The sequence below is a fragment of the Pleurodeles waltl genome, chromosome 5 (genome assembly GCF_031143425.1).
Source record: "Pleurodeles waltl isolate 20211129_DDA chromosome 5, aPleWal1.hap1.20221129, whole genome shotgun sequence".
In the NCBI taxonomy this organism is placed as follows: domain Eukaryota; kingdom Metazoa; phylum Chordata; class Amphibia; order Caudata; family Salamandridae; genus Pleurodeles; species Pleurodeles waltl.
The window spans coordinates 1,471,262,993-1,471,290,120 of record NC_090444.1 but is presented as its reverse complement, the minus strand read 5'-3'; positions in this window follow the sequence as shown (position 1 = coordinate 1,471,290,120).

Below are 27,128 nucleotides of genomic sequence, written 5' to 3'. Positions count from 1 at the left end.
AGCGGTGCTTGAGATGAAGGGCCCAGCGGAGCGGTGCTTGAGATGAAGGGCCCAGCGGAGCGGTGCTTGAGATGAAGGGCCCAGCGGAGCGGTGCTTGAGATGGCGGTGCCCAGCGGAGCGGTGCAGAGACGGCGGTGCCCAGCGGAGCGGTGCTTGAGATGAAGGGCCCAGCGGAGCGGTGCTTGAGATAAAGGGCCCAGCGGAGCGGTGCTTGAGATGAAGGGCCCAGCGGAGCGGTGCTTGAGATGAAGGGCCCAGCGGAGCGGTGCTTGAGATGAAGGGCCCAGCGGAGCGGTGCTTGAGATGGCGGTGCCCAGCGGAGCGGTGCAGAGACGGCGGTGCCCAGCGGAGCGGTGCTTGAGATGAAGGGCCCAGCGGAGCGGTGCTTGAGATGAAGGGCCCAGCGGAGCGGTGCTTGAGATGAAGGGCCCAGCGGAGCGGTGTTTGAGATGAAGGGCCCAGCGGAGCGGTGCTTGAGATGGCGGTGCCCAGCGGAGCGGTGCAGAGACGGCGGTGCCCAGCGGAGCGGTGCTTGAGATGAAGGGCCCAGCGGAGCGGTGCTTGAGACGGCGGGGCCCAGCGGAGCAGTGCATGAGATGAAGGGCCCAGCGGAGCGGTGCTTGAGATGAAGGGCCCAGCGGAGCGGTGCTTGAGATGAAGGGCCCAGCGGAGCGGTGCTTGAGATGAAGGGCCCAGCGGACCGGTGCTTGAGACGGTGGTGCCCAGCGGAGCGGTGCAGAGACGGCGGTCCCCAGCGGAGCGGTGCTTGAGATGAAGGGCCCAGCGGAGCGGTGCTTGAGACGGCGGTGCCCAGCGGAGCGGTGCTTGAGATGAAGGGCCCAGCGGAGCGGTGCCCAGTGGAGCGGTGCAGAGACGGCGGTGCCCAGCGGAGTGGTGCTTGAGATGAAGGGCCCAACAGAGCGGTGCTTGAGATGAAGGGCCCAGCGGAGCGGTGCTTGAGACGGCGGTGCCCAGCGGAGCGGTGCTTGAGATGAAGGGCCCAGCGGAGCGGTGCTTGAGATGAAGGGCCCAGCGGAGCGGTGCTTGAGATGAAGGGCCCAGCGGAGCGGTGCTTGAGATGAAGGGCCCAGCGGAGCGGTGCTTGAGATGAAGGGCCCAGCGGAGCGGTGCTTGAGATGGCGGTGCCCAGCGGAGCGGTGCAGAGACGGCAGTGCCCAGCGGAGCGGTGCTTGAGATGAAGGGCCCAGCGGAGCGGTGCTTGAGATGAAGGGCCCAGCGGAGCGGTGCTTGAGATGAAGGGCCCAGCGGAGCGGTGCTTGAGATGAAGGGCCCAGCGGAGCAGTGCTTGAGATGAAGGGCCCAGCGGAGCGGTGCTTGAGATGAAGGGCCCAGCGGAGCGGTGCTTGAGATGAAGGGCCCAGCGGAGCGGTGCTTGAGATGGCGGTGCCCAGCGGAGCGGTGCAGAGACGGCGGTGCCCAGCGGAGCGGTGCTTGAGATGAAGGGCCCAGCGGAGCGGTGCTTGAGATGAAGGGCCCAGCGGAGCGGTGCTTGAGATGAAGGGCCCAGCGGAGCGGTGCTTGAGATGGCGGTGCCCAGCGGAGCGGTGCAGAGACGGCGGTGCCCAGCGGAGCGGTGCTTGAGATGAAGGGCCCAGCGGAGCGGTGCTTGAGACGGCGGGACCCAGCGGAGCAGTGCATGAGATGAAGGGCCCAGCGGAGCGGTGCTTGAGATGAAGGGCCCAGCGGAGCGGTGCTTGAGATGAAGAGCCCAGCGGAGCGGTGCTTGAGACGGCGGTGCCCAGCGGAGCGGTGCAGAGACGGCGGTGCCCAGCGGAGCGGTGCTTGAGATGAAGGGCCCAGCGGAGCGGTGCTTGAGACGGCGGTGCCCAGCGGAGCGGTGCTTGAGATGAAGGGCCCAGCGGAGCGGTGCTTGAGATGGCGGTGCCCAGCGGAGCGGTGCAGAGACGGCGGTGCCCAGCGGAGCGGTGCTTGAGATGAAGGGCCCAACAGAGCGGTGCTTGAGATGAAGGGCCCAGCGGAGCGGTGCTTGAGACGGCGGTGCCCAGCGGAGCAGTGCTTGAGATGAAGGGCCCAGCGGAGCGGTGCTTGAGATGGCGGTGCCCAGCGGAGCGGTGCTTGAGACGGCGGGGCCCTCTTCAGCGGTGCTCTTCTGCACAGCGGGGCCCTGTTCAGCGGTGCTCCTCTGCACGGCGGGGCCCTGTTCAGCGGTGCTCTTCTGCACGGCGGGGCCCTGTTCAGCGGTGCTCTTCTGCACGGCGGGGCCCTGTTCAGCGGTGCTCTTCTGCACGGCGGGGCCCTGTTCAGCGGTGCTCTTCTGCACGGCGGGGCCCTGTTCAGCAGTGCTCTTCTGCACGGCAGGGCCCTGTTCAGCGGTGCTCTTCTGCACGGCGGGGCCCTGTTCAGCGGTGCTCTTCTGCACGGCGGGGCCCTGTTCAGCGGTGCTCTTCTGCACAGCGGGGCCCTGTTCAGCGGTGCTCCTCGCCACGGCGGGGCCCTGTTCAGCGGTGCTCATCCAGTAGGTCAAGGGAGCCAGACCTGGCCTGGACTCCCTGCTCAGTCGCCCTCCGACCGTGCTGTTGCTGGACCCTTCGGTGACGGAGTCCTGGGCCCTTTGGTGTCCTTCCTAACACCCGGGATGGGGCTTGTGGGCCCCTCCTGCTCCGCGCTCCTGCTGGCTGACTTTTCCGCCCTGCTGCCCTTTCGCTCCTTAGATGGGGCTCTCGGGCCCTTGCCTCCCCTAGATGTTGTGGCTGGTGAAGTGGGCGAACTTTGCTCCTTGGGGGCAGCCGTGTCAGTCCTCTCACGGCGGCCCTTTAGCTTCCTGGTCTTCTTGCCTGGTGGGGGGCTGGCTGTCCCCTTGCTGCTGATTGAAGTGTCACTGCTGGCAAAGGGTGGGCTCCAGAACCCATGCACCACAGTGACACTCGAAGCTGGGCTGGTGGTGGCTGAGGTGCTCTTGGGACTCTTTTCAGATGGAGGGGGTGGGTCAGTGGAGGGAAAGAGGTCAAGATTAGCAAGGTAAACTTTCTTAGGACCAAGGTAAAAGGTAGGAGAAGTGGTGATGGAAGTGGAGGAAGAGGATGTGGTTGTAGGAGAGTCAGGTGTGCTGTCTTTGGGTGCAGGTGCATGTGCTGGAGGCTGTCGTGAGGTGGATGGCTGTTGGGTGGGTGTCTGCCTGCGTTTGTGTGTCTTGGAAGAGGGGGTGACAGACACAGTGGGAGAGGACACAGGGGACGTGTAAATGGTAGTGGGGGTGGTGACTGCACGTGTGCGGACTGGACTGGAGGGTGTGCTGGTGATGGAAGCACTGGCTGATGGTGGTGTGCATGCAGGTGTGAGTGTAGACGTCACAGGGAGGGAGGAGGGAGACGAGGAGGAGGGGGACACAGAGGTGGTAGTGACTGTTGGAATGTCTGCATCTGGGTGTTGCTTGCGTGAATGCTTGTGGGTTCTGTGGTGCTTGTGTCTGGATGAGCTGCCCTTGGGTGTTGAGGTGTGTGCAGGCTGGTCTGATGGTGTGGATGGGATAGGCTGAGGAACAGGAGACAGAGACAGGCTGGAGGCAGTCAGAAGAGGGAGGCTGGAGACAGGGACAATGGCTGCCGTCAGTGCTGAGGCCAGAGCATTGAACGATCGTTGATGGGCAGCCTGACCCGAATGAATGCCCTCCAGGTAGGCATTGCTCCGATGCACCTCCCTTTCTACCCCCTGGATGGCATTCAAAAGGGTAGTCTGCCCAACAATGATGGTCCGCAGGAGGTCAATGACCTCCTCACTGAGGGCAGCAGGGGTAACAGGGGCAGGGGCTGAGGTGCCTGGGGCGAAGGAGACGCCCGCCTTCCTGGGCGAGCGGGCACGGAGCGTAGGCTGAGGGGCTGCTGGGAGGGCGGGGCTGGTGCGCTGGGTGGCGGGTGTACCTGTAGAGGCGGGGGGCCCGGATGTTGCCGCCACCGCTAGGGAGCTCCCATCCGAGGACGTGTCGCTGTCGCTGGTGTCACCACCGGTCCCCGTTGTGGTGCTCCCCTCACCCTCCGGATCACTAGTGCCCTCGGTGTCTGTTCCTGATCCCACCGGGGCCTTGTGACTTGCAGCTCCCTCGTGCTCCGATGCCAATTCTCCTCCGTCTGATGATGCTAATGCACAGATGCACAAGAAGACGAAGAAGAAGGGTGGGGGGAGAAAAACGAAGTCCAGGTTGAGTGCATGCAATGTCAACACGGTTGGCGGAGAGGACAGACACAGGAGCCTCATGCACTAAGCCGCGCATTCGGGGTACACTACTCAGTACTTCTGACTAGGACAACAGGTCTAGAGACGACAAAGGCGCTCATGTGTGATGCTGGACCATCGATAGCTGTACTTGTCACCCTACAGAGGTGGGGGCCGGGAGCACAGGGCCATGCCTAAAGGAGAGGACTACACTACAGAAAGCGCCCTGGCCTAATGTCACCCCCAACCCTCCTCCCCCACCCAGACGCCTCCACTGCGCAGAGAGATAGCAGAATGTGCTGATACTCACCCCCTTGTGTCTGCTGTGATGTCCTCAAGCGCCCATCCAAATCAGGGTAGGCCACCGCCAGGATCCGGGACATCAGGGGGGTCAGGGTACGACTGGCACCCCTCCTAGATTGGGAGGCCATCCCCAGCAGTGACTCGGCGGTCTTCCTGGTCCGCGCCGGATGTCCTCCCACCTCTTGCGGCAGTGGGTGCCCCGTCTGACGTGGACCCCCAGGGCCCGGACTTCCTTGGCGATGGCACGCCATATGTCCACTTTCTGATGGGCGCTGACCTATTTGACATGTACAGGGTGGGAAGGAGAAATCATCATATTTCTGCATGTTAGATGCGATTGGCCCCCCTCCCCAACCTGGCCATATGGCACATGCTCTCATCTGTCGTGGGTTGCACTCCTCATTCGCCCCCCACCCCACCAACTTAGCATCCACCCCACTCCACACAGGCATAGCCCATTCAATGTGCACCCAGTGTACTTACCTGTTGGTCTGGAGGACCGTAGAGTAACGCATACTGGGGGAGGACCCCATCCACAAGTTTGTCCAACTCCTCAGACGTGAAGGCAGGGGCCCTTTCCCCAGTCGCAGCAGCCATTGTCACTTCCAGACCGAGGTCACAGCAGCACTTGCAGTATAGGTCCTCTCCTGTGGATGATCAGGTCTCGAGTGATTAAGCAGATAGAAAATGGCGGTCACGCCCGCGGCGGTGCGTACCGCGGCGGTGCGTACCGCGACTGCCGGAGCACCTCGTCATTGGCTCCTGAAACCCATAGGCCTCAATGTTAGCCAATGCGGCTTCGTATAGCGGTCTTCGACCGCCTACCGCCACGGTGTGCCACGCCAGCGCATTGACCTCACATCCCATTGTCCCACTTCACAGGTCAGGCAGCCGCCATTTCAAGGGCCCACATGGCATTATTTGTACTGCGTCACACAGGCCTAGGCCTTGCATTGCCACACATACACGCCTTTCAATACATAGATAATCGTGTGCTATGCATGCAGTGGTGAACGTACCTGTGACTTGCTTGACTCTGTGCTCCATGTTGTCCTTCCTAGGCACCGTCCGCTGGGACTTGCGAGGAGAAGGATGAATCCTCGCGTGTACCGACCGCTGGTGGACCTGTCGACAATGGAAGAACGCCACATCATACTACGATACCGACTTGACCGAGACACTATACATGAACTGTGTGCCCAGCTGGAGCCAGCCCTGATGTCCCCCATCCGCCAACCCACAGGAATTCCCCCTCTAGTGCAGGTTCTGTCAGTCCTCCATTTTCTGGCAAGTGGCTCATTCCAGACAACAGTGGCCATGTCACCTGGAATGTCTCAGCCTATGTTTTCAAAAATCTTGTCTAGAGTGTTGTCTGCCCTGACGAAACACATGCGGCGCTACATTGTATTCCCTGAGGAGGTTGATTTGGCCACTGTGAAGGGTGATTTTTATGCCCTTGGACATATCCCCAACATAATTGATGCCATTGATGGGACCCATGTGGCTTTAGTACACCCAAAAGACGATGAGCAGGTGTACAGAAACAGGAAAAGTTACCATTCGATGAACGTTCAGGTGGTCTGTTTGGCTGACCAGTACATCTCCCATGTGAATGCCATGTTCCCTGGGTCAGTGCATGACGCGTATGTGATGCGAAATAGCAGCATCCCTTATGTGATGGAACAGCTACAGAGACAACGTGTGTGGCTAATTGGTGACTCTGGTTACCCCAACCTGCCTTGGCTATTGACCCCAGTGAGGAATCCCCGGACCAGGGCAGAGGAACGGTACAATGAGGCCCATGGGCGAACTAGGAGGATCATAGAAAGAACCTTTGGCCTCCTGAAGGCCAGGTTTAGGTGCCTACATATGACAGGGGGATCCCTGATGTACTCACCAAAGAAGGTGTGCCAGATCATCGTGGCCTGCTGTATGCTTCACAATCTGGCATTGCGACGTCAGGTGCCCTTCCTGCAGGAGGATGGTCCAGATGGTGGTGTTGAAGCAGCTGTGGAGCCTGCGGAGAGTGAAGAGGAGGAAGACGAAGAGGACGACCCAGACAACAGGGACAGAGTTATCCAACAGTATTTTCAGTAGCACACAGGTAGGAATCACCCACGCCATTTAACATTTACTGAATGCCACCTGCATCTTTACTTTGTGTATTTCCCCCCAGTTCTTTTAAACTGAAGTTTACTTTTCCCTTCCCTTTTCAGTGCTGTATGACCCACTGAGTGACTTCTGCTTGGTTAGCCCATGGACTAATGCTTACTGACATCGGTATGTTGTCCACACATAAATAACAGAACATTATTGATAAGTAATGTGTTATACATTTGTAATTAATACAGGCTGACTCCAGAATGATTTATGTGCAATGAGTGATTTATTTTTAGTGCTATATATTGGTACATGATATTAAAACGGTGATGGGTGAGGGTGGAGTTATGTCCATGGCAGAGTCCAGTTCTCGGTCGCACAGGTGCATTGTTCATATGGCTGTGGAAGGATGGAGCAGGGGCAGTTCAAGGTTGGACAGGGTGACACTGTGGGACAGTGGAATGACATCCGGGGGGATATTAGGCTGGCGGGGGTCTTGGCATCCTACTCTGTCTTCCTTTGAGATCTCAGGTTCCTCTTGCGGGGTGGTTGTTCTTCAGCAGGAGGTGGGGTTCTGGTGGCCCGTCATTCTGTGGGGGCCTCCTGACCACTAGCGCCGGCGGAGGTGGTAGGCTGTTCCTGGCTAGTGACAGGGGCCCTTTGCGGTGCCACATGGTCCCGCAATGTGGTTTCTATCCGGTTGAGGGCCTGGACTATGGTCCCCATAGCGGTAGCGATGTCCCGGAGTTCATTGCTGAACCCCATGTACCGTTCCTCCTGCTGTGCCTGGATCTCAGTGAACCTGGCCAGTACCGTCGCCATCGTCTCCTGGGAGTGATGATATGCTCCCATGATGGTGGTGAGGGCCTCTTGGAGAGTCGGTTCCCTGGGCCTGTCCTCCCCCCCCTGTCGCACAGCAGCCCTCCCAGTTGCCCTGTTTCCCCGGGCCTCTGTCCCCTGGACGGTGTGCCCACTAACACTGCCCCCAGGTCCCTGTTGTTGTTGGGGTGTTGGGTCAGCCTGGGTGCCCTGTAGTGGCGGACACACCGCTGATTGACGCGTCCGCGAGACAGAGGCATGGGCCCGCTGGGTGGGAGCTGTGCTGGTGTTCCCAGAGGGGTTTGGGTCTGCTGTGGCCTGTGTCTGTGTGTGGGGAACCGACTGTCCAGAGGTCTCCGATGGTCCGGGCTGGTCGTCAGGTTCTAGGTCGACAGAGCTGCTGTCCTCGCTGGGGGCCTGTTCTGGGGGTGGGATGGACATCTCTGGACCCTCCGTGGCGGTGTGTTGGCGTTTGGGCCCTGCAGGGGTAAAGGAGTATGGTTATTGTTTCTGTGTGTGCCATGGCGTGCATTTTGAGTGCCCTTGTCCCCCAGTGCTGGCATTCCCTTGTGGGAGGTGTTGTGAGGGTTTGGGGGGGTGTATGGGTATGTGCAATGGTCATGCTTTGGTGGTGGCTGTCTATGGTTTGTGTTGGCATTCAGGGGTTGGTGTTGTTTAGGGTGGGTTGTGCTGGTGAGACATTGGCAGGGAGGTTATGTGCTGGGGGTGATATTGGGGGTGGGGGGGGGTTGGCATGCTGGTGGTTGGGGGGGGTGAAGTAGTTGAGATTCGACTTACCAGAGTCCATTCCTCTGTGTACTCCAGTGAGGCCATCAGGATGCTGGATGTTTACCACCTCTTGCTCCCATGCTGTGAATTGGGGTGGGGTGGGTGGGGGTCCGCCGCCAGTCTTCTGCACAGCGATGTTGTGCCTGGAGATCATCGAGCGCACCTTCCCCCGTAGGTCGTTCCATCGCTTTCTGATATCTTCCCGATTTCTGGGATGCTGTCCCACAGCGTTGACCCTGTCTACGATCCTTTGCCATAGCTCAGCCTTCCTTGCTATGGTGGTGTGCTGCACCTGTGTGCCGAAGAGCTGGGGCTCAACCCTCATGATTTCCTCCACCATGACCCGGAGTTCTTGGTCCGAAAACCTTGGGTGTCTTTGGGGTGCCATGGGGTGGTGTGGATGAGGTGTGGGGTGGTGTTTGTGGTGATGTGCGTGGTGATATGTGGTGATGTGTGCGTAGATGTGGTGTGGGTGATGAAGTTGGGTTCCTGTGTGTGTTGGGGTTTTCTATTGCTGTGCTCGCTATCTCTATCTCTCTCGCTCTCGCCTTCGCTCCGATTTCCAACTAGTGGGGGTTTGTGGGTGATGTGGGTGTGTTTTTTATAGTTGATTGGATGTGTGGGAGTGTTGTTTGTATGTGTCTCAGGTGTGCGTATTTCAAAATGTCCAATGTGGCAGTGTTTTGGAGCTGGGTGTGTATTTTGAGCGCGGCGGTGTGTACCGCCAATGGAATACCGCGGTTGAAAGACCGCCGCGTGGATTCGTGGGTCAGAATGGCATGGGCGTGTTTGTGTTGGCGTGACGGTGGAGGTTTGGTCATCTCCAGTTTTCCGCGTTCCGCTGATGTGGCGGCCTTCCTTGGATGTCGGATTTTTGGCGGTTTCACAGTTGGTGGTCAGAATGACCGTGGCGGTTTACCGCGGTCGCGGCGGTAGAATGGCGGACTTCTGACCGGCGGTAAGGGCCTTTTACCGCCGAGGTCAGAATGACCCCCTTTATCTCTCTGTGCTACTTTATGGTAAGTCACAGCTGTCGTTAGACAAAACTCCGATATCTCTCTCTCTCTCTCTGTAGCAGGAACATTAATCACAAGAGGTATCTTAACATTTTATTTGCTTTCCCGAATGCTGGACGCAAAAAGAGCTCTGCAGTAGGAGCTTTTAAATCACATGTTTCGTAAGTTATTGCTATACACAGCACCCCCTGAGGTCAGTGCCCCCCAATCCAGGCCAACACCCGGTGCGGCCACACCGCTCGCACCCCCTCAGGCCTTTGCGTGGTGACAATCACTGTAAAGCAATGATGTAATGTATGGCTCGATCTCCACCGAGTGTGTTTAAGTGTGTTTAAGATCCCGAGGACCGGAGGCTCACTATAAATTACTACTAGATTTGTAATGCATACATTCTACCCGCAGGTTATTCCTAAGTGCTGGAGGGGCTGCAGTGCAATATAAGATTTCAAACATATATGGTGGGAATGACCATACCCAATTTTAGAAAGAAATAGCAGACGTGCTACCAAAAATCTTGGGATTTCTGAAACTGCTAGACATCTCTACTATTCTACTGGAAATGACACCTTCCACGCTGAAATATCAGTCTACAGCAGAATAAGCCCTGGGAATTGCTTGGGGCTGTTAAAACTACCATAGCCTCCTAGTGACAGAAATTAAGCCCCTCATTACCACTGTGGCGGTCCGAGGACTGCCACAGTGGGGTGGAGGTGACAGTCGCACCACCACGGCCCCGGCAGAGCAGACCGCCACATTATGAGCATGGGGATAGAACCAACAGAGCCAAGTCACTGCCTGAACCGCTACTGCGGATGGACCGCCGCGGCCGGCGGCAGGCATATCCAAGCCAGCAGTGAGGCTGTTTCCCATGACCCTATTACGAGGCTGCACACTGCCAGTATTTCCAGGGCGGTCGCACCCCCACGAAAAACATGGCAAAAACAAATCACTCAAAAGGGAACACTCACCTTCAGGAACACAGGCACGTCCGAATTGCAAGCCTTCTAAATGCTCCTGCTGATTATTGAACTCCAGGAGCAGTGGGCCAATGGTGCAGTGCTGTATATATATATATGTATATATATATATATATATATATATATATATATATATATATAAATATATGAAAACATTACACGCAACGTAATGAACTATGTACAATGGGGCCCAAGGCCCAGTCCATCAAGTCCATTGTGCCCCTTGCACACTGGGCACAGAATGAAGGCCCAACTTGACTCCTGACTGCAAACATCTGGCCTCCACTGGGTAGGGGCAACAATAGGGCATGCAGGCACCTCAGAGGTGAGGGGGTGGCGGGTGCGGGTGGTGATATGGGTTTGGAGGAGGGGGTCCTTAGGTTCTGGTCTGGAGGGGAGTCCTTAGGCTTGGAAGGGGGGGTTGGGCTTGGACTTAGTTATTAGTAGAGTGGGCTTGGGAGGGGTGGCTGTTGACTTGGTGGAGGTGGAGGTGGAAGTCTTGGGCAGGGGAAGGGCAGGGCGACTACCAGGGGACGACTGGGAGGTGGAAGGCAGGGGTGTGGGGAGGGTAACAGGGCACTTGGGGGGCATGGATAAGTTCACTGGTGGGGAACAGGGAAAATTCTCATAGGAAACATTTCTTACGGGGATGGTCATGGGAGTAAGGAATGGGAGTGGAAGTAGAGGGAGTGGTTGGAAGGTGAGTACGTGGAGGTGATTTGGGTGCAGGTGCGTGCTTGGATGCCATGTGTGTGCTGTGTGACTGTTGGGTGGGTGACTGTGGGCTTTTAGATGTAGTGGGAGGAGGGGGAGGTGATTCAGGGATATGGGAGGGGGGATGTGTGAATGTATGTTGTGGTGGTGTCTGCAGGTAGGGTGGGTATGCTGCATGTGGAGGTGTTGACTGTCATGCTGAGTGCGCATGTGGTGTATGGGGTGCATGTGTACGGGTCTGATGTTGTGGTGACAGTGAGTGCAAATGTGGCAGGATCTAGGACTGATGAGGTGGTGACTGCAGATGAGAGTGGTGCAAGCCGGTGAGGGGGCTGGTGGTGGGGGAGTCGGTATAGGGGTTGGATGTTGTCATGTCTCCAGCTGAATGTTGTGAGTGTGCATGGCAGCGGTGGCCTTTGTGGTGCTTATGTCTGTCCTTGCATACCGTGTCCTTTGAGGTGGATGCATGTGGGTCAGAAAATGTGCCTTGGATGGGTGATATGAGAAGGATGTGGGAATGGGAACAGGTAGCTGGAGGGGGGGACGGGAAAAGCAGGGACATTGGCTGCCTTCAATGAGGAGGCCAGAGCCTTAAACGATCTCTGCATGCCAGCAAGGGCACCGTGAATGCCTTCCAGGAATGCATTGGACTGCTGCATCTGCGATGCCAGTCCCTGGATGGCATTCATGATGGTTGACTGTCCCACAGAGATGGACCTCAGGAGGTCAATAGCCTCCTCACTGAGGGCAGCCGGACTGACTGTGGTGGGGGCAGAGGTGCCTACGGCTAAGGAGGTGCCCCCCCTCCTGGGTGGGGAGCTTCAGGGAGGGCGATGCTGGAAACGGGGCTGGAGGACTACGATGTAACTGAAGTGGTTTCAGATGGGTCCGCCACTGCCAGGGAGCTGCCATCAGAGGAGGAATCTGATGATGGTGTGGTCAATCGTGTCTCCCCCGTGTCACTCACCTCACCAACGATCCCACTGGTCCCCTTGGCTCCGGTGGATTCAGCCTAGTGGGTCCCATGGGCTGCAGCCTCCCCACTCGCTGGTGCCCCTTCTCCTTTGCCAGATGATGCTGATGCACACAAAGACAGAGGAAGAGAGGGAGGGAAGGAGGGTGGGAGAGAGGGGCAGGGTGCAATGGGTCAATGCCAGCACAACAGTTACACAGTGTAACAACATCATCTGCTGCCATGCCATGCTGCGCCATGCCCTCACCTATACATGCTATAACAGTGGGACAAACTACAGCTGTGCTGATCTGTACTGCTGATGGTGCTACAATTGTACCCATGTACGTGATGTGAGTCACACTAGTCACACATGCCCAGTACTTGCCAACTCCACATGGCAGTTTAGGGAAGCAAAAGCTGTACACCTGTAGCAACTGAATCCTGCGTGGGTAGGTAGCAAGCCCACTAAGCCAGTGACATCTACAACACTGACATCTTACCGCACTCTGCCTGACTACACATACAGTACAAGGCAGCAGAATGAGGACTTACTCATCTCCGCTGGCACAGTGTTGGGAAAACACAGATGACAGTGCCCTGACACCTCAGGTGAACTGATGACGTTGGCAGGAGCTGGCTACCAAAACTTGGTTGAGGGTGACCACACACATTACACATTGGAAGTGCTTGCCACATAAGTCACTAACTGAATGGAATGGGCACACATCTGTGATACAAATCCTGGCAGGGTGAAGGAGACCCATAGTAGACAGGCATCTACCTAGTACCTACGCTACAGCTTCCCACTAGTCCGCAACCCAAAAGCACCTAAGCTACATATTAACAAGGTGAGAGTGTGTACTTACACCCTTGTGGCTGCTGTGCTGCCCTCAAGTGCCCATCCACCTCAGGGCAGGCCACTGCTAAAATGCAGGCCATAGGGGAGGTCAGGGTCAGACGGGCACCCCTCCCTCATTGGGAGGACATCTCCAGCTGGGCCTCCGCGGTCTTCCAGGCCCAGCATCTCAGGTCCTCCCACCTCTTTCTGCAGTGGGTGCTTCACCAGGCATGGACCCTAAGGGTCCACTCTTGCTTGACGATGGCCCGCCAAATCCCCTTCTGATGTGCGCTGACCTGCATGAGTGACACAGACAGAAGGCAAAGTCATGTAGAGTGGCATCACAGGGACAGCAGTGGAAAGCACACATCTCATGGCAACACACACATGTCTGCACGCCACTGACGGTCAGACTCCTCACCTATCTCCATTCATCCACTTTATCTGCCACGCCCCGATGCCTTACATCCACATGTACATTGCTATCAGACAGAACGGTGACAATAGACTCACCTGCTTCTCTGGTGCCCCTACAACTGTCCATACAGAGGTAGGACCCTGTCCACAAGCTTCTCTAGTTCCTCATGAGAGAAGGCTGGGGCCCTGTCACCTGCAGGACGTGACATCTTGGCTACCAGAGTCAGAACACAGCAGCACATGCAGTGGAGGTCTTGTGTGCAGGAGTGTCAGGAGTCAAGTGAGCATTGCCACATGAAATGGTGGTCACGTCCACCGCAGACATCACCGTCACCGCCAGCAGCAATCACCATTGGCTCCAGTCTCCCATGGACAACCATGTTATCCAATGATGAGTTGCATGGTGGGATTAAGTCACTAGCTGCCATTTTACGTGTATGTTGTGAATTGGGGCTGAACGTTAGCTGCATCATGGGTGAAAATGGTAACTTTTACACAGCTTTACTGTGTCCACATAGTCAATTCAGCTTTTTCTCACTTCTCCCCATCCTATTCCCAGGTACGGTGCAATGTTGAGGATGATACATGCTCCTGTGTACCGGCCCCTAGTCGACCTTGCCACCCTGGAAGTGCGGCACGTCATTCAGATGTATCACCTGAACCGTCAGACCATCATGGAGTTGGTGACCCAGTTGGAGCCTGATCTGTTGCCTGCCAGCACCATCCCAATGCCATCCCTCCCACAGTACAGGTGTTGTCAGTCCTCCACTTTCTTGCCACAGGGTCATTCCAGATGACAGTGGGCTTGACAGCAGGAATGTCACAACTGATGTTCTGAGGGATGTACTGTTTTCCCTGTTAAGACACCTGCCCTGCTACATCAGGTTTCTCCAACATGCTGATTTAGCCACTGTCAAAGGTGCCTTCTATGATTTTGCACATGTCCCTCATGTGATAGGGGCCATAGATGGCACACACATTGCCTTTGTGCCACCCAGGAGAAATGAACAAGTGTTCAGAAACCGTAAAACTTTCAATTCTAGAAATGTGCAGGTGGTGTGTCTGGCTGACCAAACTATCTCACAAGTGACTACCAAGTTCCCTGGTTCTGTGCATGACTCCTACATTCTGTGGAACAGCAACGTCCCACACATGATGGCACCACTACAGAGGGACCGGGCCTGGCTCATCGGTATGTGTCCAATTGTATGTGTGCCCCTGTACGCTCAACTCTCTTCAGACCCCGGCCTATCTCCCTCCCGGTCTTGACAGGGTTCCTACCTCTGTGCCCAAAGGTGACTCTGGCTATCCCAACCTTCCCTGGCTACTGACACCTGTGAGACATCTGACTCCAGATGCTGAAAACTGTTTCCATGAGGCCCACAGTAGGACAAGGCATGTGGTAGAAAGAACCTTCGGCTACTGAAGGCCAGATTCCGGTATCTATACAACTCTGGAGGTGCCCTACTCTACAAACCATAGAAACTGTGCCAGATCTTGGTTGCCTGCTGCATGCTACACAATCTGAACCTGATACGTCACATCCCATTGCTGGATGCAGAGGAGGCAGCAGCTGGACCAGTGGCTGATGAAGGGGACATAGGGAATGGAGAGGATGAAGATGATGACTCCAGAGCAGAGTTGATATGACAATACTTCCACTGAGCTACAGATATGTGTCACAGGTGTGTTATGTGACCTGTACTCCTGGCTGCCATGTGACATTGATCCTCCTGGAGTCTGTTAGCACTGGTGTAATTGGGTTAAGCCCTGCCTCTGGGTGGGCTGGGGAGGGTCACATGTCACCATCAGTGGGGTTGTTACTGTACACATTTCAGTTCAATCATCTCCCTGCTGTTGTGTTGCTTCACATGTGACATGTTTATTCCTTAGCATTGTTCCCCCTGTTCTGCCACTTCAACTGCAATATGTGTGCTACACATTGTGGTGTCAACAGTATTGCTGCTCCTCCTAAATGTTCACTTTGGGAGGCAGTACAACATTACTGTATTGACTGTGGAACATGCCTTGAGTGTAGCTTTGTCTGCTGTGATGGAGGGACCATTGGGGATGGTTGTCTTGGAAATGTGGGTCTCACATGGACACATCGCCAGAGCTGACACTTGCTAAATCACCCTTGGGTTTTTGTTATTGTGGTGCATGTGTGTTGTGTGGGCAATTTTAACTCCTAAAGTAAATGTTGTTCCTGTCTTGTTCTACTTGCAGGGCATTTGTGTGGTGCACTCTGGCTCCTGCATCACCTGTTACCTCCCTTGACACATTTGCGCAGCCACTGCCTGCTCCACTATTAACCATGATGCATATTGGTCCCCCTTCTGTCACTTACACATACTTTGGCAAGACAATGAGTTGACAGTTAAACATGAAATGCCACAGTAAATTGTACTTCTTGCAAGAAAGCACGTAGATAGCAGCTGTGCTGAATAGTATTTATTTGTGACTGACACGTTCAAGGGGGATTGGTGGGGTCATGGTGGGTGGTCTCATCAGAGTAGTCTGACCAGCTGTGTGTAGTCTGGGTCCAGTATAGGAGGCCATGGGAGAACGGAGAGATGACAGTGGACAGGGTGTCTCTATGGCACACAAGGAAGAATGTTCAGGAGAGGGTCACTTCCTGGCAGTGGTGTTGCATGGGGGTCCCTCTGCTACAGGGGTAGGGGTGCTGGTGGTCTGCGGGTCCTCAGGCATTGCCTTCATTCCACTAGCTACCGCTGTAGTGGAGGGCTCTGTTGGGATGTGGCTAGTGGAAGGGGTTTGCTGGTGGGAGGAGGACTCATGCAGGATGCTGGTCAGTTCCTTGAGCACCCCTTCAATGGTAGCCATGGTGGAATTAAGGACCTGCCACTGCTGCATGGCCTCTTGATTGTGTTCCCCCTGCAGCCTTTGGTTCTCCTGCATGCTGGTGAGTATCTGACCCATTGTCTCCTGAATTTAGTGGTATGTACCCAGGACTTGGGAAAGGGCCATCTGGACAGTCTGTTGTTGTGCCTCCCCTGTCCTTTGGACCACAGGTCTCCTCCCACTACCCCCGGCCCCTGTGCCTGTGCCCCTGTCACAGTGTGCCCACTCCCATTAGCACCTGGACATTCATTGTCTTGAGTGTGTGCCCTTGACTCTGGCCCCTGTACTGTGGTGCACACTTCTGATTGACCCGTCCCTGGGGCACTGGCTTGGGGAGGTAAGACTGGCTGAGGTGTGGCTATTACATGGGAGGGGGATTCCGATGTGTCCAGCGTGGGGCTGCTGGGTATGGACTGACCAGTTGTCCTTGATGGGCCGGGCAAGTCGTCACTGTCTGGACATCCACTGGGGCCTTCATCCTGGGGACGGCTGTCTGACCCTGGCATCCGCTGGCAAGTGGCAGCGGGACATGTAGGTGGGAAGGGAGTGAGTTCAATTTTGTAGATGTAGATGTAGATTTGTTGGCCACATTGTGTGATGCATGTTGTAGCCTGACTTGCTTCCCAGTGATGGCAATGACAGCTGCAGTGATGCAGATATTGTTTGTGGGATGTGGATTGTGCCATTGTTTCCATGTGCCATTGAGGGTTGAGGATAGTGGATGACATTGCTGTCATTGTCATGTGTTAGAATACAGTCAAAGCTGCCAGTTGGTGTGGCATGTGGATTGGTTTTCCATGCAGATGTTCCACTGTGAAGTGTGACCGTCTTCTTCTAATGTGTAGGGAGTGTTGCATTGTGGGAGTTGTGGTGCTTGGCATTTTGCTTGGCATCCGTGCATTTGGGGGTGACTGTGTGGGGATGGTGGGAATGGGGTGGTGTGGCATGCAGGGGAGGGGCGTGGAGTGCCTGGGGGGGTGCAGAGGTGTGAGATGTGGTTGACTGGGGAGTGAGGGGTGGTAGGGACGCATGCTAGGCGAGAGTGGCTGATGGCTGGGGGGTGTTGTTGACTTAACAGTCGATCCCTCTGATGATTCCAGTCAGGCCCTCAGGATGTATGATGTCCATGACCTTCTCCTCCCAGGATGTCAGCTCAAGGGGTGGAGGTGGGGGCCCACCGCCAGTCTTGTTCAGGGTGATCTGGTGCCTGGGCACTGTAGAACGCACCTTCCCCCATTGGCCGTTCCACCTCTTCCAGATGTCCTACCTTGTGCGTGGATGTGTACCCATTGACTTGACCCTGTCAACGATTCCCTGCCATAACTCCATTTTCGATCTTTTCTGGACCTGGGCTCCGAAAAGTTGTGGCTCTACCCTGACAATTTAATCTACCATGACCCTCAACTCATTGTCAGTGAAATGTGGGAGCCTTTGAGGTGCTATTTTGGTGGGGTGGAGGTGTTTGGTTGTGGATGCAGGTGGGTTGTGTTGTTGGTATGTGAGTGTGATGTGTGTCTAGTGCAAAACATGCAGTTGTGTGGTGTGTGCTGCGTGTTCAGTGTGAATATACCTGTGGTGTATGAGTTCAGTGTAACTGGGTCATTGCTATGTATGCTGTTCATAGGGTTCGCAAGTGGTTGTGGGTGTGTGAGGGGCTGAGCCGTGAGCAGGTGTGTGTGGTTTGTGTATGTGTTTCAGGTGTGGGGTATTCAAACTGACCAATGAGGTGTTGCCTACTATTGGCGATACCTTTTTTGAACCGCGCCGGTGCACACCGCCAATCATGTTCCGCCGTGCATGGTCCACTGAAACGTGATAGGGTGGATGGAATGCTGTCAGTGTGGTGGGGCTGGGGGTCGGACAGTCATTCTTTCGCCGTAGGTCAGCCTGGCGGTGTTGCATTTGTCGCTTTTTTAGGGCGGTTTTCAATTTGTGGCTTGTAATAACGCGGTCACTGTACCACCGGACCAGACGGTATGGTGGCGGCATTCTGCACGGCAATCTTGCACGGATACTGCCAAAGTCATAATGAGGGCCTAAGTCCTCCTCTGCCAGTGATGTCGTGCGCGCATTTGTGGAACATTTTAGCTATGGAAAAGCTGTCTGTCGACATGGCAGATCGAAAGGTAAACCTTGATGCTATCTGGGGCCCAATAATCGCCTTTCTGTTGATTGCTGTTTTCCTACTAAGTTTGAAAAATCTAAAATTGCTAACTTTGTGATACAACTGAACTTAGCTTGGTGGCCTGTTCAGGTAGCCGATGGATTTCTGTAAATGGGGTGATAATGTCCTATATGAGCACTATGCTTTCTCTCTCACTTTTGAGGACTGAACAACACAGTGGCATATTTTAATGCGGAGGGGAGAGCTTGAGTCCTGGTTGCTCGGATGTCTGTTGGGAATCGTGGTGATGGGTGTTCAACCAGTGTCATCGTGGACACCCTGCTTTAGCAGATACAGCAAGGGTGGAGTTCTTGAGGTGCTTCTTCTGGCTGCAACTCGGTAAGCAAAGGCTCATAACTGACGTGAAACTAGGTGGGTGGGCAAAATTGGGTGGGTGTGTGGAAGGATGAATGTGTGAGTGAAAGGGAGGATAGATAAGTGAGTCGAAGGGTTGATGAATAGATGGATGGAGTAATATGTGAAAGACAATGGATGTAAGGATGGATGAATAAATGGATGGATGGAAGGGTGGATGGATGAGTGAAAAGATGGATGGCTGAATGAGGGCTGAATGGATGCATGAGTGAAAGGGAGGATGGTGGATGAATGGGTGGGTGGATGGGTGGAGTGAAAGGGTGGGTGAAGGGAAGGTGGACGGATGAAAGGGTGGATGGATGAGTAAAAGGGTGAATGGGTGAACTAATGAGTGAAAGGATGGATGAGTGAGATGGAAATGAATGGTTGGATGAGTAGGAGGGTGGATCGATGAGTGAAAGGATGGATGGCTGAGTGGAAGGGTGATGGATGAATGAGTAAAAAGGAGGATGAATGATGAATGGATGGGTAGATGGATGGAGTGGAAGGTTAGATGGATGGAGTGGAAGGATGTATGGGTGGAGTGAATGGGTGGAAAGATGAGTGGAAGGATGGATGACTCACGGGATGGATTGATGAGTGAACGGGTGGGTGTAGGGACACACATCCAAGGGAAAGGGTTATGGATAGATGGATAGGTTTTGAGATGGATGGGTTTGGCGATGGATGGATAGGTTTGGATATGGATAGGCAGACAGACGGAATGCAGAAAGTCTGAATGATGGATGAAAGAATTAATGAATGACAGAATGTAAGGCTGAAGTACATTTAAGCCTTTTTTGTCAGCGGTAAGGTTTAGTAGAGTCAATGTTGTGAACACCAATTGTCCTACTCTTATGTGAGTGTGTGGTTTGTATTAGCATTTCCCTTTCTAGACTCCTCCTTACATTTGTTGTTACCCCACCCATTTCAGTAATTATATCCCATTTCCCCATTCCTCATATTCCCACTCTACACTCACATTTACTACTTAACTGAGCTAAAATCTCCACCAACAGGCGGATATCAGTACAGAAAATATATTCAGAGTCATTCAGGTATCTTTATTCTGCAGAAATCTTGCAGTAAAAGACACAGAGCACACCTTATAGTCAATAAAAACATTCAAATAAATCATACATAGCAGCAATATAATAAATTCATTACAAAAATGAACTACTGACAAAGACTGCCGATATTGCACTATAGAAGGTTAAATAACCTACACAAAGCACAACAACAACTGTGTTCTCACTCAGGATTCCCAATCTTCACAAACCACCTCCCCATCCAAGAGCATAAATCAATTACCACTCACTCAGGGAAATCGTCAGTAGTAAGTATTAACACTTAGGGGCATATTTATACTCTGTTTGCGCCGGATTTGAGTCTATTTTTTTTATGCAAATCCAGCGCAAACTTAACTCTATATGTATTTTTTGACGCTAGACCCGTCTAGTGTCAAAATATTGGAGTTAACATCTTCTTTTGTCTGTGGAAAACTACCTTGCATCAATGAGATGCAAGGTAGGCGTTCCCGGGCAAAAAATGACTGTAAGGCCATTGAGCCTTATTTATCCTCCCGTGCAAAAATCACGCACAGGAGGAGGAGGGGCTTAAATAATGGAGCTAAGCCTGCTTAGCACCATTATTTAACGCCTGGGTCAGGGAAGGCGTTAGAGGACCTGTGGGCCATTTTCCATTGTCATAGAGCCATATGGGGACCTAACTTGGGCCTCCCTACATTGCACTGTGCCCAATGGCCATGCCCAGGGGACATAAGTCCCCTGGGCATGGCCATTGGGCTGGGGGGCATGACTCCTGTCTTTGCTATGACTGGAATCATGTCCATGCGGGGTGTGCGTCAAAAAATGACACTAGTCAGGTTAGAGTCATTTTTCTGACTCTAACCTGACTAGCGCCATTCTTTGATTCACAACCTCCTGTTTCCCTTACGCATCCCCCACCTGGTTAGCGTCAATAATTTTTACACTAACTGGGCCTTACCGATGGGTAGCGTCACTCCTTAAATATGAGGCCTGCCTGGCGTCCACGAATGGCTCTAGCCGGCAGTAAACTTTTTGACGCAGGGTTTGTGTCTAAAAGTATGCATCAGGGCCTAAACCCTCCACCGAATTTCTAAAGCCTCTGCTCGGGGCTGTTCAGGAGGCAAAGATACAACAGTGCATTGCTGCGCTTCCTGAACCCCATGGATTTTAAAAGCTGTTTAATAAAATGTTTAAACAAGCATTTGCAAAGCAATTGGTCTTGCGTTTCCTCGACTTAGAACTATTTTCGTTGTAAATTCATAACTGGACTTTTCTTGCCACATAAATTGAAAATGCATTGAAAATGCAAAGTAAAACAGTTGACACAAGCAAGTCAATTCAAAGCGCCACGGCCGCCGTGAGCGCAAGAGTTATTAGCTCCCTGGTAAATGTCTATAAAGGATTGCAGCTGGGATGAAAGGCAAACCGAAACTGGAGGAGGGGCCATCACACGCTGTAACACGAGGAAGCGTGATGTAGTGATGGCAAACAAAAATGTTCACTTGGTGAAATCACCTGGGAGGGAACTCAGCACACAAAGGAGGGACATTCCACAAAATGGACCAAAAAAATGAAGCATTTAAAACAAGCACACCGAAGAATGAATAGCAAGAATGGACATGGTTAAAAGCCCATTGAGAGATTACAAAAGGCCAGAGCGCTTGTGCGCTCAACCCTAAAAACTTATCCTGGGTGAAAACCCGTTCCTCTGCCTCCAGTGGAACTTTGTTAAATAATTAGATATATGATGTGAGCTTCACACACTAGCCACACTCTGAGTCCAGGTGTGTCAGAATAAGGTGGCGCATGCATATTTTCTTCTATCTAGGGAACTCATTTAGGAGCCCGCTGCACGGTCAGTGCCTTTGCACAACACGCACATATACGTACACACAAGAGAAGAGTACCAGGTGGACATTTACCCACAAACCAATGATGTAACCATGAGGTGTCCTCTTTATTTACAAGCGCTCACTCAATTTACAGATTGGAATTTGTGGTTTTCACACTTTGGGGGTTATTCTAACTTTGGAGGAGGTGTTAATCCGTCTCAAAAGTGACGGAAAAGTGACGGATTTACCACCAGCCGTATTACGAGTCCATTATATCCTATGGAACTCGTAATACGGCTGGTGGTATATCCGTCACTTTACCGTCACTTTTGGGACGGATTAACACTCCTCCAAAGTTAGAATAACCCCCTTAATGCCTGACTTTGTGTACTGTCTCCTTGCTTAAGTGTCCTTAATTTTGTAGGCAATCAGATGAGGGTCATAACACATCCAGTGCTCTCTCTTTCTTTTGTTTCCCATAAAGAGCTAGTGCTAGTCCCATGCTCCTTTGCATGCAGGTGTACATGATGAGATACGTGCAGCGACTTTGAGCACCCCATGCCTCTTTGAAAAGGGCACCCTCATTCTTACTTCAGTGATGCTGCTTGCTCAACTAGACAATGAATTTCGGCAGTAGTTGTCTGGTAGAAACTATCTCTCAAGTAGAACTTAACAAAAGAGGTGATATGTAATGGAAATTAGTCAAACATTGAAAAAGCTCTATAGTAGCAATTAACAAAGACATTTTGAATACACTTATTAACCCAGGCACATAGTTACATATATATTATGGTTGTAATTATTCAAATCTATCAAAATCAATAAATTACAAAACCTCAAATGAATACATAAATTAAAAATAAATTGTAGGAAAGTAGCCTCTTTCTAGCATGGTTACCCCCAATTTCTGACTGTTTGTCAGTGTGTTTGACTGTGTCGACTGGGATTCTGCTAATCAGGACCCCAGTAGTTATGCTCTCTCCCTTAAATTATGGTTATTGGATACTGGAAAACTCAGTATTCCACCCACAATTGGCATACTGGTGCCCCCCTATAAGTCCCTAGTATTTGGTACTTATGTACCCAGGGCATTGGGGTTCCAGGGGATCCCTATGGGCTGCAGCATTTATTTTGCCACCCATAGGGAGTCCATGCAAAGGCTTCTACCGGACTGCCATTGCAGCCTGTGTGAAATGGTGCATGCATGCCCTTTACACTGCACCAGGTCACTTATAAGTCACCCCCATGCCAGGCCTTCCAGCCCTGAAGGCTGGGTGCAGAGTAAATGTGTGTGAGGGCACCCCTGCACTAGCAGAGGAGCCTCCACGACCTCCAGGACCACTTTCCCAGACTTTGTGAGTGCCGGGACGCCATTTTACGTGTGCACTGGACATAGGTCACCACCTATGTCCAGCTTCACATTGGTAACTCCGAATATGGCCATGTTTGGTATTAAACATGTTGGAATCATGCCCCAAGGTTTTTGTAAGCATTGGTTGTATGATTCCATGCACTTTGGGAGCTCCTTAGAGGACCCCCCAGTACTGCCATTACAGTCTTCTGAGGCTTTCCAGGCAGCCCCAGCTGCTGCTACCTCACAGACAGGTTTCTACCGTCCTGTCGCTCAAGCAGCTCATGCCCAAGAAGGCAGAATAAAGCATTTCCTTTGGAAATACGTGTTACAGGCATGGGAGGGGTAGCCTCCCAGAGTCTCTGGAAATGCTTTGAAGGGCACATATGGTGCCCTCCTTGCATAATCCAGTCTACACCGGTTCAGGGACCACTCCCCTGTCCATCACCACCCCAGGGGTGGTGCTCAGAGCTCCTCTAGTGTGTCCCTGGATTTTGCCATCTTGGATTCCAAGTTGGCAGGGAACTCTGGGAGCATCGGAGTGGCCAGTACCAGCAGGTGACGTCAGAGCCCTCCCCTGATAGGTGCTTACCTATGTAGATGACCAATCCCCCTTTCAGGGCTATTTAGGGTCTGAGGGTCTCTCTCTTGGGTGTTTTTTCATATTCAGATTGCAAAACTCCAGCAGGAATCCTCTGCATCCTTTACTTCACCTTCTCATCAAAGAAACCGCATCTAGACCCTCCAGGAAATCAACAAACTGCAACAAAGAAGCCAAGACGACTTCTGCAACATTATATGTTGAGCTCCTGCCAGCAACTGCAACTGTTTCTAGGTTGTGCATCCTCTGAGGATTGCCTGTCTTCAGCCTGCACCAGAAGAATGAAGAGATCTCCCTTAAAGTGAAGGAGTCACTTCCCTGCTTCAGCAGGCACCCCTCTGCAGCGATGACTTGTGGCTTGGGTCCCCTCTCCTGACGAAGAGCATGGATCCAGCATCACAGGTGGTAGACTGAAGTGGTCCCAATGCACCTGACATTCTACTGTCTAACTTTGGTGGAGGTGAGAGCTTGCCTCCCCACACAAGACAGTACCCCCATGCACAACATGTTTTGCAGTTGCCAAGGCTTGTTGGCATCCTTACATGAAGTTCTTCATGCACAGTGCATCTCCAGCCCCCAGTACTCTATCCTGCAACACACAGCTTCCTGCGTGGTTCTCCAGCAGTGTGGGTTCCCTTTGTGTAGTGCTGCATGGGCCTCCTTTTGCACCTTCTTTGTCCTCGTGCTGTGGGGCTCCTGTGTGCGCTGCCTGGTCTTCTGAGGGCTCTGTGAGTTGCTGACAGCCCACTCTGACTCCCCTCCTGGGTAGAGTCCACCAGGTCCCTCCTGGTCCTGGGCAACACCATTTTCCATGAGCCACAAGCTTTGCGTGTGCCAAGGCTTGCTGGCGGAATCCAGAGAAGCAAACCAGACTGCATTCATCCATCCGGCGTGGGATATCTTCTTCACCAACCAGGAACCTGCATCTGTCTTTTTAGGTGCAATACTCACTGTTGTTCCTCACCAGTGGTTCCTCCTTTGCACCTTCATCCGGGTTAGCAGGGGCTCCGGTTCTCCCTGGACTCTTCAGTGCTTCTTGGACTTGGTCCCCTTCTTCCACAGACCTTCAGGTCCAGGAATTCATTGTTGGTGTCTTGCAGTCTCTCCTGGTTCTTGCATTATCTTCTTTCTCATGTTCTTCTGTGTTCTAGGAAAGTTACTGTGATTTACACCTGCTTTCCTGGGCTCTGGAGTGGGTTCTATTACTTACCTTTGGTGTATTCTAATACTCCCAGCGCCCCTCTACACACTACACTTGCCTAGGTGGGAAACTGACTTTTGCATTCCACCGTCTTAGTATATGGTTTGTGTTCCCCCTAAACCCCTTTCTAACTATTGGGATTTTCACTATTTGCACTGTTTTCTAACTGTTTTACAGCTATTTCTGCATACTAGTGTATATACTTTGTGTACTACTTACCTCCTAAGGGAGTATAGTCTCTATGGTATTTTTGGCATCTGTGTCACCAAAATAAAGTACATTTATTTTTGTAACACTGAGTTTTTTATTTCATGTGTGTGAGTATTGTGTGATTACAGTGGTATTGCACGAGCTTTGCATGTCTCTAGTTAGGCCTTGGCTGCTCACCCACACTACGCCTAGAAAGCCTGGCTTTTAGACACTGACTACATTTCACTAATATGTGATAACTGGACCTGGTAGAAAGTGTAAGTACCTTAAGTATCCACTACAAACCAGGCCAGCCTCTGACAAAAATTACCCACTGTTACTGAGAGAGATAATTAGGGACATATATTTTGAAGAGCAGCAATAAAAGAGAGTGGGTTCCGGAATCCTATGTTTTATTTTTATTTGGGGAAGGTTCAGTGGAAATGCCATCCTTAATTCTATGGCTACTGCTGCCCTGATGGAGAACAATTAAAAAGAGCCTCCTTTAACATCTTGACACATATTATTAATTTTCTTATCTTTAGAACTATCTTCAAATTCAAAAGTAATATTTTTGTTCAGGATTCCCAATATAGCTTAAATAATCCAAAAGAGGTCTGTTTGCCCAGTTGTCTTGTATGTGAAAATTCTCACTGAAATAGAGAGACATATTCCCGATTTGCCTTCGTATGACCTTGTAGTTTGGTGCGCTTCATGGACAAGGCCAGCGAAAAATAATGTAAAACACACTGGACATGTTAAAAATCTACAAACCAGTTAAAGCTATTAGCATTGTAAACTTCTAACCGGACTTTTCTTGCCACATAAGCTGAAAATAAAAAGTAAAACAGTTTCACATAAGCGAGCCGACGCCAAAATGAGCGCAAAGCAGATACACAAAAGGAAATAGAAGTTCACTTGCAGTGAAATGTATCGGCAACAGTGCAATTATGCATGTAATTGGCAAAAGTGTAAATATCCATATAACATGGTCGATGTCATGCAAAGTGCTCGACTACTGGCCAGTGTGATCACGCTGCCTATGAAATAAAGAGAAAAAGTAGTCCATAAACCATGTAGAAAACATGGAGCCTTGTATGTTTTCAGTAGTTGGCCGGTGCGCTTGAGGAGGGCTAATCACCAGAAAAGGCATGAGGTATGCATGCCTTTCACTAATGAAATCAAGTGAATTTTAAAAAGCAAGCCCACGACCAACCAAACTGATGGGTGTGACATGGGTGTGGTTAAAAGCCCAAAGAGAGATTACAACAGGGACAGAATGCTTTGCGCGTGTGACCCTAAAAAGGAGATGTAAAATTTGCAAAATAACATAAAGTGCATCATTGTTTGCTCTGCCTGCCCACCATAAGGGCAGGACAATATCAAACTACCCATAGTGCCATAAGCGCCAAAAAAAAAAAAAGCCTCCACACCATACCTGCCCTAAATTAAAAGAGTAAAGGTCTTTCCCATCGTGTCAAATCAGCTGGTGCAAAGATCATGAGATGTTCTTTAATAAAGCTTTTACATAGCTCATTATGCAGCCTCTGTGAATGGAGGCACTTACCTTCAACTTCTCAGCCTTTTTTAGGGTAGAGGGTGTGCTAAATATATTATGTAAGCTCAGTGCCTTTAAAACATTTTGGATGTAGGCCAGCCAAGGGACTGAGGAGCCCTTATCTAGCTTAAGGCAGTATAAGATGATTTCCTTGTTAAGGCTTGCCCTGTGTTGGTCCAGACGCTGACCCAGAATAAGAAAGGGACCAGCTTGGCTTTATCCAAGATGTACTGGAGGTTTAACTCTGAATGAATGATAAAGTGAGAACTTGTAGGAGGCATTAGGAGGAGCTGCCTGCAAATATGATTTTCCTTAATTTGCAGGGGATTAACATTATACCATTGACCACAAGCCCCTGCACCATACAAAGCAACAGAAACACACACACTGAGAATTATAGATATTAAGAAAAGGGGAAACTATCCCTCTGCCTGTGGACTGAGGCATATTAAATATTGTTCCAGCTGATCTACAAAGCTTTAGATGTGAACAACTCATCTGTGGATGCCCGGAGCCTGAGGAATTAAAGGTGACCCCTAAATATTGATCACACTGCTAAATAATTGCCATTTTACAGTTATTTTTTATATATAATATAATGCTTCCTGGGCCCGCATGCCATAATGTATGATTTCCCATAGTTAATTACCAAATCCAGCCCACTCATGAAGCTCACAAAGGATTCCACCAACATACTTAATGAAGCTGCTATCCGTGCCATAAGTACCACATCAGAAAATATAGAAGATGAGGAAGTAAAGATATGTGACCGAATGTAGGTAGTTGGCTCTCTATATAGTGCACTAAATGAAGAACAGTGGATCCCCAGTTGCTATTACAGAGGCAA